The sequence below is a fragment of the Silene latifolia genome, chromosome Y (assembly GCF_048544455.1).
Source record: "Silene latifolia isolate original U9 population chromosome Y, ASM4854445v1, whole genome shotgun sequence".
NCBI lineage: Eukaryota > Viridiplantae > Streptophyta > Magnoliopsida > Caryophyllales > Caryophyllaceae > Silene > Silene latifolia.
This window is the reverse complement of record NC_133538.1, coordinates 403,564,247-403,573,605: the sequence shown is the minus strand read 5'-3', so window position 1 is coordinate 403,573,605 and position 9,359 is coordinate 403,564,247. Positions and strand designations below refer to the sequence as shown.

At 36.8% G+C, this 9,359-nt stretch overlaps 1 non-coding gene across 1 annotated transcript; it reads left to right on the top strand.

The window, feature by feature from the left end:
* Nucleotides 1–1,893: 1,893 nt before the first annotated feature.
* On the top strand, nt 1,894–2,001 carry LOC141635300 (small nucleolar RNA R71). Its single transcript, XR_012539998.1, has one exon. It is a non-coding gene; the product is annotated as a small nucleolar RNA R71 (small nucleolar RNA).
* The last annotated feature ends 7,358 nt before the right edge of the window (nt 2,002–9,359 follow it).

Here is a 9,359-nt window from a genome sequence, read left to right as displayed (position 1 = left end):
TCTTCACTTCCAATATCTCCATCACCTGAAAAAGATTCCAACAACAAGAGTGCCTCCAAAGGATCTTTGCTTAAAGATCGAGGCAATGAGTCATCTACAATAACATCAACAACATCCAAAACATCAAGGAAATAACATGACTCCTCTAGCATTGGACTCTTCATAGCATTATTCAAATTATAAGTGACCTTGTCATCACCTACTTCCAATGTTAACTTACCATTCTTGACATCAATGACCGCGCCCGCGGTATGTAAAAATGGCCTTCCCAAAATGATTGGGATTTGTGAATCTTCGGCAATGTCAAGAACAATAAAATCAACCGGAATGAAAAACTTTCCAACTTTGACGGGCACATCCTCCAAAACACCCAAAGGCCGTTTTATAGAACGGTCTGCCATTTGCAAGGTGACACTAGTACATTTTAAGACACCCATGTTTAGCCTTTCACAAATTGAGTATGGCATCACACTCACACTAGCACCTAGATCGCATAAGGCTTTATCAATAGTGTAGGTGACAATAGTGCATGGAATAGAAAAGCTACCAGGATCTTTTAACTTGGGAGGGGACTTATTTTGTAAAAGAGCACTACACTCGGCGGTGAACGCTATAGTTTCAACATTATCAAAAGTCCTCTTCCTAGTTAAAATGTCTTTCATGAACTTAGTATAAGAAGGGATTTGGGTGATTAATTCGGTAAAAGGAACGGTTACCTGCAAATTCTTCACCACTTCCATGAACTTACCAAATTGAGTCTCCTTTTGGGCCTTCTTTAATCTATGAGGGAAAGGTACTTGAATCTTTTCCGGCTCTTTGACTTGATCATCCTTCTTTGGAGGAACATCCTCCATATCTTCCACCACTATTGTCTCATCAACTTTCTTTGAAACATCCTCAACCTTTCTCGACCTATCAACCTTGTTGCCATCTTCAACATCACCACTTTCCTTACCAACTACCCCACCATCATCGTTAGGCATAAGGGGTTCATCATAAGTGGTACCACTCCTCAAAGTGATAGCATTTGCGGTGTCATGAGGTTGTGCACCTTGAGGTGGTAATTGACCTTGTTGTCTTTGGGCACTTGAGGTGGCAAGTTGGGCTATTTGGGTTTCAAGCATTTTGATTGTCACATCCCTAGCTTGATCGCTCTTTTGAATGTGGGCGGCCATATTCCTTTGTGTCTCAACCACTTGTGTCAACAAAGACTCAATCTTATTTGATCCTTGGTTGGATTGTTGGTAATTTGATGATTGACCTTGAGTTTGTTGATTTTGGAAGGGTTGTTGAAAGCTTTGTTGGAAGTTTTGTTGATAATGAGGCCTTTGAATTTGATTTTGAAAACCCGGTGGGGGTGCTTGAACATGCCTTGGTTGTTGTGGCACATTTTGGATTTGATGTTGTGGATTTAACACATTGGTGCTCTTGTAGGACAAGTTTGGATGATACTTTGTAGCTTCATTGTAGGTGTTGGAGAAAGGACTGAGATTTTGTCTAAAACTTTGAAAAGCATTCACCTCTTCAATAGATGCCCTACACAAAGCGGTGCAATGTCCCGCACCTCCACAAGCTTCACACACCATTACTTGGCTAGTAACATTCACTTGTTCATGAGATTGGGATGAGCTTGCTCCTCGGTTGTCCATTTGTTGTTGGAGAAGAGCCACTTGAGCTTTCAAAAGAGATATAGTTGTATCCTCTTCCTTATCTTTCAATGGGGTGTTACGAGAGTTGACGTATTGGGAATCATGCACCGCCATGGATTCAATGGTAGAATGAGCAAGTTCCGTATCAATTTGGTCAAACCTCCCATTGTTAGCGGAATCTAGAACTCGACGAGACTCGGCACAACAACCATTATAAAATGTAATAGCAAGGAACCATGGATCTAACCCGTGATGAGGGCACTCTCTTTGCAACTCCTTATACCTTTCCCATGCTTCAAACAAACTTTCATGACCATTTTGACGGAATCCCGTGATTTGGCTTCTCAATTGTTGGGTCTTCTCCGGGGGAAAATACTTTTGATAAAATGCAAGAGCCAATGAATCCCAATCGGTAATTTCCATTGTGGCTCTATCAAGGCTATTAATCCACAACTTGGCTTTGTCTCTCAAAGAAAAAGGGAAAAGTATCTCCCTAATTTGAGCTTGTGTAACCCCCGGTTGCCTAATCATCGAGCAATAGTCACAAAAATTTTGAACATGTAAATTAGGATCTTCCGTTGGACTCCCACCAAATTGCTTCCTCTCAACAAGGCTAATGAAAGCCGGCTTGATTTCAAAATCTGCCGCACCAATTTGGGTAGTAACAATGCCCCTAGGAAGCATTGCTGCGGTGGGCTTGGAGTGATCGGATAAACGAACCATCTTCTTGATTGGTGGTGTTGAATTAGAATCCCCCTCTTCCTCAATAATTTTAATATCTTCTTCGTAAGATCTCCTCACACTTTCAAGTCCTTCAATAGATGTAGCTTCAGAAATCTCCTTAAAGAAGCGTAGTCGTCTATGCAAAGTTCTTTCGGGCTCGGGATCGATTGGAAGTAATTCACCAATCCGAGAGGACCTGGGCATAAGACAACAACCTAGAGGATATTGTGAGTAACGGTCTTAAGGAACAAGTGCTCCATAAGACAAAGAAAAACAAGATAGAAATCAACTAATCCCAAAGCAAACAAAACCGTGCTCCCCGGCAACGGCGCCAAAATTTGGTAGGCTTATCGCGTACCTAACAAAGATAAAATACCCTAGGCCTAGCTAACAACAAATGAATGTAGTTAGGGAAGTAGGGGTCGATCTCAGGGAGACGGTGGATGCAATATGACAAGCTATGAGTAGAATTCTATCAAGGTCGGTCACGATTTGGTTTGGTTTGATTTGATTAAAGTAAAAGCAATGATGAAAAATAAGTTGTAAACAATTATGAATAAGGATCTAGGGGGAATGGGGTCACACATGTAGATTAGCATAAATTGATGTCAAATAAGACGAACATAAAATCAAATGTTGTTTAGGTTATTAGCAATTTCCTCTCGGTCTATTACCCAACCATAGAACGATTACTAACGAGCTCTCGCACAAATTAGATCGAACTATTAAAACATACTTTGCCTAAATCAATTCCCGACTTTCGCTCTTAGGAAATGAATAACAAATTAATCAACGATTATGGCCAACAATCAAAGATTAACAATATGAAACAAGCATGTATTATAAGCAACAATTTGATAATATAATTCTCTAATTCAACATGTGTAAATGGCTAATCAAACATGGCTTCCCCTCCCCTAGATTAAGAAATTACTCACACATAATTATGAGTAGACTAACAACAATAAGATGAATAAATATGAACATGGTAACAATATTTAAATTGGTCAAATAATAGCATAAACAATATTAAAATATAATAAAGGTAATTGATGTAAATAATGAGAGAATGGATAGAATTTAATTTGAAACTAATTATTTTATTATTTGATGTCTATGTCTCTATGTTTTTCGTACTTCTCAAAAGCAAATCACCTCCATTATATAGGCGATCATTTGAGCTTTCAAATTTAATTATACATGTACGTTTAGAACAAATAATTAATATAAAAACATTACATATAAAATTATTCCTACGGTTTTGTGCTTTTAGTGTATGAAGTTTCTTCAAATAAAGAATGTTTCATGAATTAAAGAATTAATTTGAGATGTTTCATGTTGTAATTATCAGAATAACTCTTCACCCATGTAAATGTTGCATGCGTTTTGCTCGTAAAAATCCTTCAATGTAACATCATCAAATTGAATGCTTCAAGACTTGATGTTCAATGCACTAACTTCTACGAATATGCTTCTTTATTTTATCATTTGTAAACTGATGGTCTTGTCAACATTATTCAATATTTGGCTTTCATTTTATTTTGGACGGCTTCGTTTTTATTTTGTGGACTTGGAGATTTTGAGTCTGAGCTTGAAGTCCTTAATTGTTTTGCCAGTTTGTATTCATCGCCTCGCTTAGCTGTTTAGCTAATATCAGCATCAAAATAGCTTCTTTCTACAAATAATTATATAATTGCAGTAAAATGTTATAGGAAGGAATTTATTATTAAAATACACTATAATGCTTAAAATCAATGTAAAATTATGGAAAATAAGTAAAATATAGTAAATTATATGCTTAGGGTTGCAAGAATCTTCCCAAAATGACCTTCCATGGCCAAGAATCGTCTCAAGTAGCCTCGTGATTCTCGGTGAATGCCATAATGATAGGAAAAATCTGACAATTGCTTCATTTTCTACAAAAACACAATAATGCATGCAAAACACCTAGAACACGGAATTAGCTCATAAAATCATTTTATAAAGTGCAATTATCATGTAAAATCGAGCTAAAAGAGGGGTGAAAATAATATAAAATTACGACACATCATAGGTGAACGTGTTGTCGAATTCGGGTTGGTCCGGATTAAAGTAGGTACAAGGTGAAATGTGATGGTCTATAGCTAGACGGAAGTTTAGACGGGAATTATTATTACAATCATTATTATTATCCGACTAAAAATACGTATACATATATTATTATATAAATCATGCCTTAAAGATATAATTTAATCGTACTTATTTTTATATAAACGAGCTTTTATATAATACGTTTACAAATATCGTGTTTGACATAAAATTAATTAAATTGAATAATCCAAAATTATAAAATAAAGTAATCAAACGGTTTAATAAATTTTAAATGTCAAAATGGGAAATTCGCGGGTGTTATACCCTCGGCTGTGACAGGACCTTGATTGGTTGGAATGTATGTGCACGGTAGTTAGAATTGTCTATCATATTAGCTGCATGCATGTTTATGTCGGTCATAGTCTAGGTGAGCGACTTCTTATTCTTTCTCTCTTACATATATTTGCTTTACCCTTTGCTTCGTGAGAGAAGAGTGACCCGTGAGAGTCCATTTTTAAAGGTCTTGTAAGGTCGACAGTTCAGCTTTATTATAAACATCTTATAATTCGTTTGCATTGACAATTTTTGCTATAAGTATTAGTTTACTTGCATTAAAATGGTTTAAGTGGACAATTTGCAGCTAGCTCTGAGTTTTTATTCCGTTCCATTAGTTAGTTGCATATAATTTGCTTGGGGACAAGCAAAGGTTTGGTTTGGGGAAGTTTGATGCGTGCATTTTATATAAACTTTTTATACCGTATTTGCACGCATCTCTATGAATTTTGTGTAGTGTTTAGCTACAAATGTCTCCCGAATTGTCTACTTTGGTTTCTCTTGCCCTATTTGCAGGAATGAACCAAAGAGAAGCAAAATCAAGCTTAGAACATGTCCCTATGCATGCATTTAGGGGATGAGTTGAGTCGGAGCTTGGAAACTACTAATTTGTGATGCGCATAGAAGTAAGGTAGCAAGGAGAGAAAAGGAAGAGCTTCATATAACTAGTGCCTACTTTGAAGTGCCATAACTCTAGTTTAACAAATGATAATCAAGTGATTCAAATTGGAATTGAAACTTGTCCTGTTAGCTTTCCAACGCCACCGAAATGCTCTGTTTGCCTAAGTAACGAAGAAATGGCGGTCGTTTGAAGTTCAGTGCGCAAAGCAGGAATTACGCGCTGAACATTGCTCGATCGACCACCTAATCTACTCGATCGACCCCTTTAACCACTCGATCGACCACCTAATCTACTCGATCGAGCACTTAATTTTTCGATCGACCACTTTTGAGCACTTTACTGTTGGAGCGAAAGCTTTTTGGGAAGATACCTCTCGATCGACTAACTTATAGTTTGTCGATCGAGCAAATCAAGTCTGACGCAGCATATTTCAAGTCGAGACCTTTTAATTCTATCTTAGTTTATCTTATAAAAAACATCTCTTATAAATAATAGATTATTAGGCCATTTAGGGGATCTCTTCCTTTTTCCCTTTTCACCTTTTATCTCAGCTTGTAATCAGTTTCGACGTTGCTTATTTCCGGATCTACAATTGTGTATTTTCTTTACTCTCCCTTCATCTCTTTTATTACTATGTTTATTATAGCTTTATCTTTCATTGTTGCTTTATTCATTATTATGCGTAGCTAATTCCTTTAATGCTACGATTAGGGGAGCCATGATAGTAAAATAATGATGCTATAATTAGATTAGGAGGTTTATATGTGAGAATTGATTGATAGCAATATAACTGTAATTATTAGGTTGAATGCATGCAACTGAAGTAATTAAACTTGTTAAATTCAGACCTAGGTCAGAAGATTGGGATGAACAGACCTGTTATGAACAATAGACTACTCTAATGAGTGCGGAAGCTAAGTTAGTTGTATTTTAGGGCGGATAGCGAACTGAAAAGACCTTTCCTTTACCCTTCTCACATTAGACCGACTAACCTTACCTTTAGAAGAATTGTGTAATATCATGCTGAACCGATATCCTGGCAACTTTTTCTCTCTATTTGATCACATCTTTATTTCACTTTGGTATTTCAGCTCGTTAGTCTAGAAAATAACTAAAACCCCCAAGAAATGGTTACTTAGACAGACTTATTTTAGCTTATAGAATTCCCATCTCCCTGTGGATAGGATACCTGACTGCCTCTATTACATTTTATAGAGACCGGTTGGTTTTATTTTTTATAGGGTTGCGACAGCCGTGTCAATTTTATCAAGGTTTTTGGAAAGAAGAACTTGTTTCTTTCCAAAATTGTTTCTCTAAAAATGTCTTCACTTGGTTGTCAACCTTGCCTTGACTGATTTTTAAAGGCCTTTTAATGATAATAACAAAGCTTCTTTTTTTTTTCTTCAAGCTTTGGAAGAATGCCCACTTTTATGCAAACTTGGCTAAGTCAAAAATATTTGTTTTCTATCATATGTCTTGACCTCTAAACCCTAGTTTGCTTCCCTATAAAAGGAGCACTCTTCTCCTTCATTTCTCAAGACTTTCCTGAGAATTTCAAAGTGTTTTGCAAAATTGTTTTTAAGAACTCAAAGCTTTTTACTTACTTTGCAAAATATTTCTAAGTCTTTTAGTGACAACAGTCTTTACTACCATTGCCTTAAGTATTGCATTCTCTTACCAAGAATCGTTTGATCAATAAGTTGTCCTTATCAATTCTTTCATAGAATCAGTTTGAGGAAATTTATCTTGTAAACATTCAAGTTAGAGTCTTGAGTTTCTAGATGGAGTAGTCTTAGAACTCGTGTTGCAACCGGAGTAGGTTGTTGGTCCTTTTATTGTAAGTGCTTAAGTAGTCGGAGTAGAAACGTATTCTTCGATATTTGATTGGAACACAAGATCTTTATTTATGGTACCCCTTACATTGTCCCTTTGACCTTATAGGATATTCCGACGTGGACTATACGGGATGTAGTGTTGATCGAAAGAGTACATCCGGGATTGCAACATTCTTGGGTCCGTGTTTAGTCTCATGGGGCTCAAAGAAATAAAACACGGTTACTTTTTCAACGGCTGAAAGTGAATACGTTAGTGTCGCTCATTATTACTCACAACTTCTTTGGGTAAAACAACAACTTCTCGATTTTGGTATTATTTATGACTCCGTTCCCATTTTATGTGATAATACAAGTGCGATAAATATATCAAAAAATCCTATCGAAAATTCTAAGACTAAACACATTGAAATTCGTCACCATTGTATTCGTGATCACGTAGAAAAAGGGCATGTTGAACTTATCTTTTGCAAAACCGAAGATCAAATTGCCGACATATTTACTAAACCACTTGTAAGAGAACAATTTGAAAAACTTAGGTTACAAATTGGCTTAATTAATTGCATGTAATTTTTATATGAATTAAACTAAACCCTCACATGATTGACTAAAACGGATTTGCTATCCTTCATTCTAGTTTATTCATTCCGTGTTATGTTCTTAATCGATAAATCGCCTTTGTCTTAATGATCACTCAACCGGACGTCTATACTTACGTTTAATAGTCACCCACCATATTGATTAAAGCTTCCTACCCACTCAATTAAAGACACCTACCCTGATACGTGCATTTTATATAGTCTTTTTAGGCCTTTTCATGCACGTATTTCCATGCTTTTATCGTGGTTTTATGCTACGAAATGCCCCGAATATGCTACTTTGGCTTATTTTGTCTTATTTGCAGGAATGGACCAGAAAGTAGTGAAATCAAGCCATTTGCCGTCCGTTTTGCATGCATTTGGAGGAGGAGCAGATTTGGAGCGGGAATTATAGCTGTCTTGGGATGCGTGAAGCTGTTTCGGGAGCTAAAAGGACAAGTCAAAGTTAAACTAACGTGAATTATGAGTCTTGAAGTCAAGATCCACTCGACGAAAGTGCTTTTCTAGTCGATCGAGTGGTTTTAGGATGAATAATCAGTCGATCGAGCACTTAATCTAGTCGATCGCCCAGTTCTTTTTATGCCTTTACTCGATCGAGTGATTTTTCGGTCGATCGAAAGCGATTTCGCTAGATTTGCTCGATCGAGTGGTTTTATTCCACTCGATCGAGTGGATTTTGCTACGGGCTGGGCTTTTTAGTTATTCTCCGTCAATTAGGTTTAGCTAATCCTATTTTCTTATAAATAGGAAGCTTAGGACGTCATTTAAACTCTCTCCTTTTTCATCCGGGGGATCATTGCACATTACTTTTCTTCTGTCACTTTCACTGTTACTTTTGTTCTTCAATTCCGGATCATTAATTCAGTATTAATTCTTTCCCTTTCTTTTCTTCTTTAATTTATGGTTATTATTACTGTTCTTCCCTTATTTCTTGTTTCCCCTTTAATTATGCGTAGCTAAATCCCTTAGTATGCTAGGATTAGGGAAGCCGTGGTAGCAACATGTTATAATTGACTTGAATAGATTAATCTGGCGATAAAAATTGTATTAGGCAATTTAATTGTTATTAGGTTGAATGTATGCATGCAGGAGACCAATTTATAAAAGTAGTTAACCCCGACCTGGATCGAAAGATTGGAAGGGAAGGCTTGCTTAATTATAATAGGGTATTGTAGTGAGGGTGAAAGCTAAGCTATTTACGCTCTAGGGCGGTTTAAGGACCGAAAGGTGACGACCATAGCTCTTCTTATCAATAGTCTAATCGCCTCAGTATACCGATAGTTTAGCTGCCACGGTAGACCGACTCCTAGCATATTCCCTTCTCTCTATTGATAAATCCTTCTATTTTTACCTCTTCTCCCTTAACCGCTTAATAGTTTAGTCAATACAATCAAAACCCCCATTTCTGTGACACCCTGACAGACCGAATTAAACAGATAGATAGCAACTTAGCCTCCCTGTGGAGATCGACCCTACTTACCGCTGACTTCTGTTAGTAGTAACTTAGGTATTTATTTTTGGTACGAAACGA